We start from the raw sequence: 13,436 nt of genomic DNA, 5'->3' as shown, positions 1-13,436 counted from the left end.
AACAGCCGGATCTACGATGACCTCATCCCTTTTGAGGTCGAGCTCCACCTTACTTTAAGACTATATACAACTTAGATACCGCTGACACTTTGAATGTCGAGAGGGATGTTGGAGTGACCCAGCCTCAGACTTCCCAAAGCGAGAGTCCCAGTCTTCTGGATACCTTTGAAACATACCAGTGTATCCCTGATTCATCCTATTTTTTCCTGTGTGTTCCCCTCCCTGATTGTACACCCCCGCCCTGAAGAAGGTGCGGCCTATCTGGGCCAACACCGAAACGCGCGTCGGCGCAAACTCTAAGGATGGCAGTTCTTGAGTCCCTGTGCAACTTTTTTCCATCAGTTCTGCCTCCTAATACCATCTCTAATTCACGCAACCACTTTCCATTTACCGTTGCAGGCGCAGTTGTACCTGTATGAGAGTTAGTATGAATGAATGAGGAAATTAATGAATATTTGAATGATGATGTATTTATGAAATCCCCTTGAGTGTACGGGAGTGTGAGGAACTTCCCTGTGTGTCGTATCTATTTACCCTGTATCCCTGATTGGATATGCCGTTTCCCCATCTGTTGTTTTAAAATTCATCATATATCAGCTTGAAATATCTTTATATGTGTAGAAAGATAAACGGTGTGTTAAAAAATAAAAATATAATGTACTAAAATAGCACTGGTGAAGTCTTTGGCTCTGAGTTTCATGTTCACCCCATTTTTTACTGGTTGGATCCTGTAAGGGACCTTTGATATTCTTTTGGCAGGGTTACTTTTGTTCTGTTTGATACGCAATTGATTTTGACCATGGTATAACACAGACACTTCATCTTGCACAATATCAACAACAGACGATACAATATTATCCAATGTGTAAATGCGGGAAGAAAGCATGTTAATGCTATTATCTACAACTGCAAGCACTTTCTCCAAGTTAGCTTGATCAATAGCCCTAAGGCGGGTAGCCGCTTCAATCTGTGATGTTTTCCAGATTTCATTATAAACCGCATATATCCATCTTTTTGATCTACCACTAGCCGGGCCTTTTATAAAATCATTTAAATCAACATCACCTGTTAGTTTAGATAGATGCAGTTTAACTGATGCCAAGGTAGAATGTTGGAGCCAATTCTGACATAATTTGCCTATTGAATAAGTGGTGACAGAATGGTCATTCTCAAAACGGGGATCGACCCTTATTTGTTTGAAGCCATCAGCTAAACCCAGAAAACGATGTTGGCACGAATCAGCACTTCTGTGCCACAACAGCCAACCATTGGGATCCAAACTTGATATATTAAAGGACGAGTTATGCAACTGAGTTTGCAATTCCCTAATGGAAAAATTTGTAGAATTACCCCAACCTGAATATTCTTCTAAATCAGGAATGGAAGGAGTATTCAATTTTTTAGAAGAAGCCAATCCAAAGCATGTTGTTTAAGAAATGGTAGAGTTAAAAAATAACATATGGTTCGGGATGAGACATGCACGGTGCAAAGCCTCAGTGCCTTGCACCTGTCAAATTTTAGAACCCCAAATTGATTTAAGGTCAATCGTCTCCTTCCACAATTCGTAGCCTCCAACAGCCAACTGGTCTAGGAAGGACTTCGAATACAATAACTTAGTATCGGTAAGTCTAACCTTGGACCCGGACTTTTCTGTCATTTTAAAATAAAAGGAAGCAGGATTGGACTGATTAAAGTCGGTAAAATAAGTGTACTTTTTCAAAAATTTACTCGAACTACCTTGTAAAGGAGCCGGGCAATGCTCCCACTGTGTATAATTTACAGTATTTCTTCTGGAACTAGTTTTGTGTAAAAAGTGGTTACCAAAATGTTGGAAGCAATATAAATCACCATAATTAGCAGAATCTAAATATAAATCTTCAGCATCAAAGGCAGCATAATATTTAAAATCAGAAAACAATGCCTCCACGGCCTGAACATTCCAATCATCAGAACGTATGTTTTGTTTTACCACATCCCCCATGTTAACTCTAAGCACAAAAGGGACATTAATGACTTCAGTAGGGCCATGGATTTGAAATTTAACAGGATCCCATACAATCCCATCTAGGACAGGCCAAGTAGTGATGTTAACAAATGTCAAGTCTCTCTTCAGCCTGTGGGCAGAATGTGAGGAGGAAAGGGGTGCCAATATTCCATTTAGATGTCAAATGCATGTTCTCTCTGAAACATAGTGTCCGTTGACCAACCGGAAAAAATAAAACACAAAACCAATTGACATAAAAAGGTATATTGAAAAAAGCACCAGCCAAATATTTGTCCATGGAGGAATTAAAAAATGTTTTTCAAATAAACTTGTATATACTGCAATCCGAGAGGGCTTTCCTGATGTGTGCGAGACAGTGTCAAATGAAAATCTGGATTCTGTGGCCAAACGTGTTTATAAATCAGGCATTGATAAGTCAGTTGGGTAAGTGTAGTCAATTTCATCAATGTTAGTACCAGGCAATGTAATTAATAAAGGAGTGGAAATTGTAGGCATCTCGATGGCCATCTCCAACTCAGGATTAGAAGCAGTGGCCAAAACAGAATTTCTCACAATCGAAGGACAGGAGACCGCCGGTGTCATACTAAGAAGAATCGGCCACTCCGTGTATCTTGACATTGTCAATTGAGATAAACCTGTTTTCCTTATGACCTGGAAGTGGTGGTAAAATGACTGTTCTTGTGCCCTTCACACCAAGCACAGGAACCGGAGCTCAGTAGGAGGGACCAAATTCTTTCTTGTTCTCGATCTTCTCCCGAACCAGTTCTCCAACTTGGGGTAGCCAGCCAACTACCGGGATCTGCAACGCATCATCCGAAGTGGAGGGCAAATGTTCCTATGCAAGACTGTCTTTTGTCTTTTGTAGAGTCTGTAAAACATTGCAATGTTCATCTACGTCAAAGGAGGCAGCAACAGCCACCGAGTCTAGACCGTCAAGGTCCGGTACATACATCTTGATACCAAAGAGCATTTCGTATGGGGTCCGCCCACCCAGAGACCTTCTAGGGAGATTATTAAGAGCACGCTGCACGCCATTGAGATGGGCTAGCCAGTTCCTGCCAGTGCCTATAACTCGGGCTGTCAAAGATTGCTATAAGTCACGGTTCATTCGTTCCACTACACTATTACCCTCAGGTATGTATGGAGACGAAAACTTGACTTGGACCCCCATCGAAAACATGGCATCCTTATACGCCTTAGAGGCGAAAGCCGGACCCTGATCCGAATGGAAGGCACCACAGGCAAAAATCCCTACAAAGACGCACAAATCTCTGATGACAGTCCGTGAATCAGCGCTGCGGTGGGGCCAGAGCCAGACAAAGCATGTGCATGAATCAACTGCGACTAAGATATACTTATATGCAGTATCAGAAGAAAAAGGACCGCAGAGATCCAAATAAACACATCCCAGTGGTTTATTAGAGATGTACAACTGTGTCTGGGGTGGACGCGCAGCAGTCGAAGGCTTAATCTGCTGGCAAATGTTGCATTGAAGGACATAATCGTGCGTCTGTTTGTACAGTCCCCGCCACCAAAAACGTTGTTGTAACTGAGACACAGTGGCTGAAACGCCCGCATGCGCAGACGCAACACCTTCATGCGCCGCTGTGATCAATGCATGTCTGCGATCCGAGTTGGGAATCAACCTATCACCAACCTCAGGAATCTTCACATAAGGAACCTTATCGGCACTTAAGTGGTACGTGTACTTCGAAGGGAACCCCGTAGGATATTTACTTCCCTTCTCAGTGGCAGCAACAGCTGCTAAGATATCATCATCAATCTTACTTTTGGACCGTGTAACTGCTGCAACCAAATATGTCGATACCGCAGATTTCGCTGCCTCATCAGCAAGCGAGTTGCCAACAGCGTGTACTCCAACTCGCTGATGACCCAGAGTATGAATTACAAACACGAGTGGTAACCGCTCTTTAAGCTCAGCCAATCGGACCCAGATCATTTTATGTTTTATTGTGCTACCCTTGGAATCACGAAAGTCATTCTGAATCCAAAAGAACAAGTTCTCATTGTAAGACTGAACACAGTAGTAAGAATCACTCAAAATAAGAGTCGTCACACCAGGATCAGCGTACTCTAATGCAAGCATCAGAGCACGAAGCTCTGCTAATTGTGTGGTGCAGTCCCCTAGCGTCTGCGTGTGCACGACACTGGGCTTGAACTCATCGTTCACCATGGCACCTACCACAATGGCGCATGCGGAAACGTAGGCGTGTTTAGAACCATGCGCACCCTGCGCCGAACCATCAGTGTAAATGATGCAATGGAAAACCCCCAAAGGCCTCATTGCTAAAGGAGCTGGATGAACGAATTCATACTGTAAATACTTCTGAGACCGTAAGGAGGCATCAAAAACAAACGTGACATCCGGGGATGTCAATGAAGCAGCCCATTGTATCCACCGAGGGTGCAAAGCTTTTGAATTAGGAACACTGGCTTTCGTTACTGCCTCTAACGCAGGACAAGGGGTAACAACCAACATGCGTTTTCCCTGTGACAGAGCACGTTCCTTAAGAATCGCCATCTGCACAGCCGTCAACACTTTCTCCACAGTGGAAAATCGCATTTCAGCCGAAGTGTACAAGTGTGACTTGTAAGCAATAGGTACTGTGTCTCCTTTGTCAAAAGTCAGGTAAGTGAAACCCACCATCACAGGGATGATTCTTATCACCAGGTTGGTGTGGTTGTCATGTGTCAGTAAGAATTTAGAAGTGAGCAGATCATCCTGCAAAGATTGCAGGATAGCTGAGTGCTTAGGCAGCCAGTTTGATTTAGTAAAAGTTGGTTGTATCAAAGCATACAATGGCTTGATACGCTGGGCATATTCAGGAATGTATGTTCTCCCGAAATTCAAAAATCCCGGCAAAGACTGTAATTTTTTCAGAGTTGTCGGAGCGCGCAGCTGTGCGCATTTCTCCAAGAAGTGAGTAGCCAATCCTCTACCTTCATTGTTGAGCTCGTAGCCCAGGAACAACACTGTATACTCTGCAATGTGTGATTTTGCAAAGTTGAATTTGTAACCCATATCTGCAAAGCTACAAATTAAGCGGTCAACTCGACACAGATGCTCCCAAAGTTCGTCGTCCGTGAGATAAATGTCATCCACATACGAGCATGCGACAATGCGGGCAGTAAAAATCCCAGGACTATTCTTATAGCCCATAGGTAAACGTCGAAACTGTTTTTGGACACCGCCGCAAGTAAAGGAGGTCCATCGGGAACTTAGACCATCCAAATGGTGGGCATACAAACCGTTGGAAATGTCAAGCGTGGTCTTAAACCGCTTACGCACAAGACTATCCACTAATGCAGAGCTGTGAGTATTTTGTACTGCACAGGTACGGCAATGCGATTTTAAATGCCGGTAATCCAATACCAAACGGTACGAACCGTCAGGGTTGGTCACAGTGAAAAGAGGGTTATTCATCGGTGACACACATTTTTCAAATACTCCTTGATATTCTAATTGGTCAATGATTTCCACAACGGAAGCCTTAGCTTCACGTCTAATGGGATATTGAGGTTGAGGCTGTGGCTGAGACCGCAAAGGAATCTCGTGGTGTGGGGAAAATGTATCCCATCCATAGTGTGTACGGTGCAGTGCTGGCGCAAGAGCCTTAGCCCACTCTTCTGCAAAATTCAGCACATGCTCTTTTGAGACTGTGTGCGCGAAACTGGGGAGGATCACCTCCTCCCCTAGCGGAGCTGTGAGAACAAAAGGTGGGGGCCAGTCAGCCTCCGCTAACAAAATGTCATATGTAGTCGTAAGATTTTCCCAAAAAATCCCTTTTATGGTACGCTGTATGTCACCTTCTATTAACAGGACTATTTCATAAAGTCTGTCAGGGGGAGCAACTCTGGTGTCAGCCGTTTCTACTACAACATATCGGTCAGTCGCTGTCACCTTCAGTAGTGGATGCAGGGCCTCTCGCACTATGGTAATCTCCGCCGCGCTGTCCAGCAAGGTCAGAGCCCATGTCAGATTCTGAAGCCGCGTTCTCACTATCTGTGGCATATCTCGCTGTTAAAGCGGCGACTTTCTTCTTTTGAAACTGGGGTCTCTTCGGTGTAGAGCCGTCTGCTTTCCTGCACTGTCTTTCGGGCGGGGCTGGTCGCGTCCTTGCTGGCCACCCCGACCCCTGCCGCCTCCTCCACCACCGGTCGCCGAGGCCGATGAATCCTGAAAACAACGAGGAGAGCGTTGATCAGAAACCTGAAATCGATCAGGTGATTTTAATCTTCGCGCGATCGCGCAAGTCATAAACACGTTGTGTGGGGGCAGGCAATGGAGACGCAGGACGGGACTCCTGTTTCTGTTGCTTTCCCTGTTTCTGTTTTTTAGGCCAATTTTGTTTTTTGGACTTGGGCTGGACATCAGTCTCCAACTTCTGTCCTTGGGGTTGGTTTTTCTCTTTAATAGAAAATGGCTTAAGACCCCTACTATTGCGGTCCATGGTTTTATAAGCCGCCACAATAATCCTCGCTAACTGACGGGGTTTTTCTGCATCGGGAGGCGCCTGCAAAGCATTGGCTACCTGAAAGTTCACTGCATCTCCCTTGACATTAGCAAGTATGAGATCGCAAACCACATCAAAGGTGCCACAAAGGCGCATACCCAATTCAACCGCAGCCTCTGGTCCGTGCTCATCCAGAACACGCTTAAGGACCGTAGGCAGGACAGTCATAGACGGAGTGCCGAAACACCTCGCATAGACTGCCGCAAATGTTCTACCCCAGGTCTCGCAGTCACCGATTTCAGGGGCCAAGTCTTTAGGTAAGCTTATCGTAAGAATCCTGTGTTTTTCACCAGGAGTCGTGTTAGGAAATACTGCTTCCAGCTGGTCAAATTTCTCGGCAAGCCAGAAAGGAAAATCATCCTTATCTTGGGGACGCTTGCCCATCACTGCATTGACCATCACGGGACTGAGCTTCATGCCGCCCTGTCCTGCAGGAAGCGCTGCACCACCTGGGGCCCTGCCCGGGAGATTACGGGTTATGTATTGTACCAACGATAGAATAACGCTAATTGAGACTACATGTAGTCTTCTTAGCTCAACAACGGTACAATTGCCGTGTTGAGGATGAGGAGTAAATCCAGCCAAAACAGGCCAATTTGCGCCCGGAATGGACAAAGGACCTAACCTCGGAGCTGCTAAAGTGTGGGGGAGGGCGCCACCAAACCAAATGCGACGCTGCCAAGTATCTATAGGTACTTCCTGTGTCCTATACAGAGTATATTCATTTGGCACAGGAGTGGGAGTGTACGTGTGGAACACACCTGAAGTTCCGTCCACAGCCAGGAAGGTCACCCACGAGTAAAATATCTCGTAAGGGTAAGCCACCTCTGCACTCACCACCATTATCACCGCCATGCCATCCACGGGAACATTATACTGCAGCAAATGGTTGCGCACCGCAATGCGACTATGCTGCGGAATGTCCACCGCGGCCATAACGACACAGGAAGATAAAAAGACGAAGTAAACTTTGTAGCACAACTGGGTTGTAATTCAAGGAAACCGTTTAGAAAGATTCAAGCTTGAAAAGACCTATTTACAAAAATAGGTAGGTTTTTCCGACACCATCGTTTTCCGGAAACGACAGTGAAGGGGTTAAGAATCGAAAGATGTACTACTCAAGTGTCATGTAATAAGACCACCGAAACGTTGGGCGCCATGTAGCAGGGATCCTGTTCTCCTACAGAACTGTTCATAGAGACTTGGAACCTCAGTAAGTTAGGGTGTGCCAAAACTCACCTTAGTAACCAAAATCCCCTTACCTGACTAGCTACAGTGTCTCATTGGTCATTACAAACTCCCAATGCTTAGACAAACCAGAACATGGACTTAGATTACCTCAGGTAACGTGGAACACATGAACACTCTTTCGTTATGCAATCATTTCAATTCAAAACAAGGAGTAAATGAGGACACAAGCATATTTGAAATGTTTATTCACTAATGCAGGGTTCTGAAACGCAGTATCTTAGATAATACCAGCAAACATATTATTAGAAGCAAAATAATCAGCATAGTTACTAGTCCATAGAATACACAAGGTGACAACATGATAAAATGCTTAAATGAATTGGGTTTAACAACACCTGATTCTCACCCTCCCTAACTAGCATATTATATTATATCTAAGAAGGTCTCATTGGGTTTTAGCAGGGCGGACCCATACCTCAAGATCCTAGTGGTAAGGGATCACATCATCTTCCACCAGCTCTCTGCATGCGAAGCACCATCAAGTGTGTGGGTACACTGCACAAAGCTATATATAAAACGTGCCTAAAGCCAGAATTTGGCTGCCGCTGCATGTATGTTATGTCTAGGAAGGTGCGAAGATCAGATCTCACAACAACCACTGTGTCGAGTTATCCTTGAAGGTTTCAGCACTCACTGTACAGACACAGTTCACTAAGCAAAGCTGATATCAGAGTAATAACATATTATTCTCGTGTGAATCAAAGCGCTCCACTAGGCTCAAAGCTAAACAACAGTTTAGGTGTTGTGTGCAAAAGCAGCAGAAAGGAAAAAATGGCGATTAAACTTATATTAAGCTCATGCTAACTTAACACAGCATATAGGCAAAGCGTATCAATATGACAGTGGAGAACCAATACTTAAGACAGCTATTTAGATTGCCACGCGGCACTCCGTTAATCCCACTACGACTGGATATGGGAATAACACCAGTTGCCGAAGTGGCGAGCCTTAAACCTATAATGTATTGGCGCTGCCTGTGGACCACCCCCAAACTTTTACCCTAGAGGGAGGAACTGTCAGAGGTAATAAGGGCACGGGGTGCTGTAAAGTTCCTGTGGTTCGACCACATCAAATCCCTGCTAACTAGCATGGGTTTAGGGGATTGTTGGTCTGAACCTGAGTCAGCCTGTTCTTTAACATCTAGGAATCAAATGAAGGTACTTTACAAAGAGCATAGACTGGCCCAACTTCATACTTCTTTCAGAACAGGGAAACTTACTAGAGCCTTTCTAGAAATAAAAGACATTCCTTGCTTTGAGATGGTAACAGATCTTATTAACCCGCCGGCGGCAAGGAAGCTGTATTTTCAGTACAGATATGGGGTGCTTCCTCTCCGCTGCTTTACATCTAAGTGGAAAGACCAGCAAATGATTCAGTGCCCGGCGTGCGACCACCCTGAAGAAACTGAGCTTCATGTTTTCTTTAGCTGCCCAGGCTATTATAAAGCAAGGAAACGTTGGCTAGTCCAGATTTGCAGGAATCTTGGCAACAGGCGTCTTGAAGTATTCAGGATACTGAAGTCTGATTCTAGTATCCCAATAGTTTATTCAGTTGCAGGTTTCCTGTTCTCCATGTGGTGCACCAGAAGGTTTTTTTTTAAATCATGAAATGCTGTATCGATCTTGCCATTGTGAATTAATAGTGTTAGCATAGTATTTTGGCTCAATCATTTTGTATTGTTTTGCATAGTTTTATAAGACAAGGGCTCCCGTTTTTTAAATAAGCTCCGTTTTAGCTAATTTATGTATTTATTATTGCACTATGCACTTTTTCCGAAATTAATTGTGTAACCTTCGCCTATAAACAATGCACTAAAAATTGAATGTATTTTAATATGAATAACATGTGTGTAATTAATTCTATTGTTTTTAACCTTTACTGTTTGTATGATGTAATTGTAGAAATGATTTATTGCAGTGTCTCGTACTTTTTAGGTCATTTTGACCGAAATAACGTCTTTTTGAACTGAACTGAACTACTTATTTTTCATGCTGTCTTTTTTAATCTCTGGTTTGCTTCCTTACTGCCTGCTTACTATGTAATACAATTTCCTTCTGTTTTTTACAGTGTGTACGTAAAGCGCTCTGATACCTACGGGTCAAGCTAGCGCTATATAAAACTTTTAACATTAAAATAAATAAATAAATAAATATTTTTATTCTAGGTGGTAATTCCCACCTACTACTGTTGCAAACAGTGCTTTAAGTTGCCAGGAACTCTCAGGTATTCAGTTCCTGCACTTCTTTAACTTAGAAGGGATAGTCCAGGCACTTCTCAGCACTGCTCCTATGTTTTTAGTGTGAGTGCATCACTTCTCAGCAGCAACAGGTAGTCTTGGACAAGGAGTACCTACACTTTCATATTTCCATTTCAAGCAGTTTGACTCTGTAACTAAAGCGCGAGCATCTATATTCACAATAAGTTCGCAATAAACACAATTTACAGTTGCTATTCTGATGATAACAAAAATCAAGCGGTTCTAGGCTGCTAAAAAGTTCTATTTCTAACAGCCGAATTTGATGTTGCACTTTCATAATGTGCAGAATACGACTTCCAGCGGCAGACAGACGGGGGCGCTGTGCGCTCACCTCGCCCAAGCATGGGAAGCAGATGTGCCGCCGCTGCCTCGGCCTCTCGGTGCCCAGGCCACTCCCTCTCTCTCCTCCTGCGCCCGCCCACCCAAAAAATCAGAGCAGCGAGGCCCCCTCCCGCCCCCCGCGAGCTCTCCAGCCTGCGCCCGGTACCCTCCTCCGCCGGCCTCACTTCCTCCCTGCCCGCGGTGGACACCGCTGGAGCCGGCTCAGGCACACAGAGCGGTTCATGCTGCCCCCTCCGGCAGGTCGGGAGTGGGAGGGCAGCGGGGAGGACGTCAAATCCGGGCAGGAAGCTGAAGGCACCTAATGCCCGGGGAACTTGCGCTGAAACTTCAGACGCCAGCGCACCGGAGTTGCGTCAAGAAGAAGCAACAGGAGGCGGAGAGGCGGCGGCAGCACTAGCAGCACCGGCCGGGCGCAGCCGCCTCCGCTCCGGGCTATGGGCAGAGGAGCCCGCGGGGGTACGGGACGGCGCTGACCGCGGCTCGGGGGCGCCTGGCATCGGCTGGAGGTAAGGCTCGGCGGTCCTCGTGCAGCAGTGTTGTGGTGCAGCCCTCACCCTTTCACCCTCTCTCTGCTCTCACCCTCTCTCTGCTCCTCAGCCGCCCCTAGCAGCGCCTAGCCGCCCTCGGGCTTCTCGCAGCGCCTGGCCGCCTCGCATTGTTCGTGGGGAGGCTGGCAGCCGGCTCTGCTCCCTCGTACTGCTCTCCTGGCGCTGGGGGAACATTTCCACACTTTTGTAATTCGTTCACTTGTAATTTTCTCCTCCTGTATCAGTACTGTTCCTATAGTGAAGCGCTCTGACACCTTCGGGTAAAGTCCGCGCTATATAAAAACGCATACAATAAAAATAATAATAATAAATAAATAAACCCCGAGTCTGCCACAGCTCGAGCTATGCTGCATGCGAGGACACCCCCCGCCTAGGATGCTTTAACTATACAAGACGGCACCCCAGGAGCTGCGAGACCAGGGAAAGCTGTTGTTTTTACCTTGTATCCAGGACAACCCGATTGGCCAGTGGGTCGTTTAATATTTGTCTGACCATAGTTCCTATACTGTGGGATATGTGGCTTATTTGTTTTCTGCATAAATGTCCAAACAGGCTTTCCGTACTCCCCGTGATACAGCCGTGCATTGCAGCACCCTGGACTTGCCAGTACTCGTTTTCCTTATATGTTGTTTCCCAGAAGTGGCTGGTGTAAGTGTGCCAGCGGGTGCAGGGCCAAGGGTTGCACAAGCATTGTGCACTATGGTTTCATAAGTCACAATGTATCTTGCATATTCCTTTAGGCTGTGAAAGGTATTGTTTACATGATACACGTTCATAGGACCTGTGATCAAATGTGGCTCCTAAGCTGCAACGTGACTAAAGTGGGTAACATGACACCCGTTGCCGTGTACGCTGACAGCCTAGCAGCCTCGCGCTGTGTATTGAAGCTCACGTGCCAGCATGATTCGGTCTTCAGGGATGCGTTTCAACTTTACTGATTAATCCTAAAACCATTAACAGGCCAAAGGTGAATGTATTGTGTATTTCCGTGCAAAGTAGCTGGAACTAAACCCCCACGTGCTGGTTTCTAAATAATATGCAATGCCGATGCTCAGCACAAGTTCAAATGTCCCAGTTTTAATAAAATAACTCAGGCAGACATCAAATGAGTAATGTGCACACATTTTTAAGGTCCAAGTGCAAAATAATGGATTAGAATTCAGGTCTCCCAGTTCCTCGAATCAGCTGCTGCTCCCTGCTCCATGCTATGTACCTACAGCACGGCAGGATAAAAGCATCTTCGTTATTATTCTGCCCTCCGTTTGCGCTGTAAGTAGAACCAGCAGTGGCAAAGCTAAAAGGCTTCAGTTGTGTATATGTGCACAGACCTGGTTTCAGCACACTTACAGAAAACAACAGACCGACTACCAGTCATACCGGTACTCCTGTACATTGACCATACACACCAACACTCAGGATTTAGGCAGGAAGGCGTTCATTTTTGTTTTTGTTTTGAAGGACTGGGGTAAAAGTAATTTGGTAGGGCCTCTCCAACCAATTTTGTGAATGAAATAGGGTGAGTTTCTTAACTATTTGAAAGGATGATTTTATCCTCAAAGTTTCTTGTTCCCAACCCATACTCATTGTGCATCACCCTTTCCCATGTCCCTTTTTTCCAACCCGTCACCTGCTTCTTTTCTGCACCTCTTACATAAAGAACTCTGCCTCCCCTCTGCACCTCTATATCTGACATGTAGGCATACCCAAGGCCACTGAAATAATGTAATTATGCAGCCACCGCGTTTTTCGCACAATAATTGATCTGCCACGCAATCTAGCATCTGCTGCATAATCTGCAGATTTTAATTTGAAAAAGTTTCTACCCCAAACTGTTAAAAAGGTTCTAACATGCACGTTTTGTCGTTAAGTGAAATGCCCTTTGCAAAGGTTGACAGGTCGCCATTCTGATATTTATTGCTATGTTTTGGTGTTAAACTGGTACTAATGAGGTGCAACCTATACGCAGTGTTAACAAGTGACAAAATGACACAATAATGAAGTTAAAACTATCAGAAACGATGTCGCTTAATTTGCCTTTTCTTGCCTCATATTTTAGTCAACACTGCCACATAATTTGGCCTTCTCCTGCGACATAATTCCAGTGGCCCTTGGTATACCCCTGTCCTTTTCCACTTTGAAATTGACCTCTTTGTTGTCTTTGCGCTGCTCACATGTGGCCTGGTCATCTTCCAGCATCTGTCCTCTGTGGTATACACCCGTTACAACGGATCTTTTACTCCGCAGACCCATTACAACGCGACCATTACTCCGCATACCATTACAACGCATTGCGCTGGGGGGCGCTCTAGGATAGGGGATAAGTATAATTTACTATCCAACACCTTCCCTAGGGTCCACGGGGACTGGAGTTAGAATAGTAAATTATACTTACCACTATCCAGCGCCCCAAGGCGCTATGCGTTGTAACGGTATGCGGAGTAAAAGTCGCGTTGTAATGGTCTGCGGAGTAAAAGTATGCGTTATAACGTCATACATCC

General features: G+C 45.3%; 1 protein-coding gene across 1 annotated transcript in view; it reads left to right on the top strand.

Moving 5' to 3' along the window:
- Positions 1–10,416: 10,416 nt before the first annotated feature.
- Positions 10,417–13,436, top strand: part of CEMIP2 (cell migration inducing hyaluronidase 2) — a 360,647-nt gene continuing 357,627 nt past the window's right edge. Inside the window, exon 1 of the mRNA XM_078675757.1 lies at positions 10,417–10,896. The gene's annotated coding sequence lies outside the window, so the exon portion shown is untranslated. The remainder of the gene's footprint in view (positions 10,897–13,436) is intronic.

The sequence above is a fragment of the Lissotriton helveticus genome, chromosome 2_1 (genome assembly GCF_964261635.1).
Source record: "Lissotriton helveticus chromosome 2_1, aLisHel1.1, whole genome shotgun sequence".
In the NCBI taxonomy this organism is placed as follows: domain Eukaryota; kingdom Metazoa; phylum Chordata; class Amphibia; order Caudata; family Salamandridae; genus Lissotriton; species Lissotriton helveticus.
The sequence above is the reverse complement of the archived record's forward strand: the minus strand, read 5'-3'. Positions and strand labels throughout refer to the sequence as shown.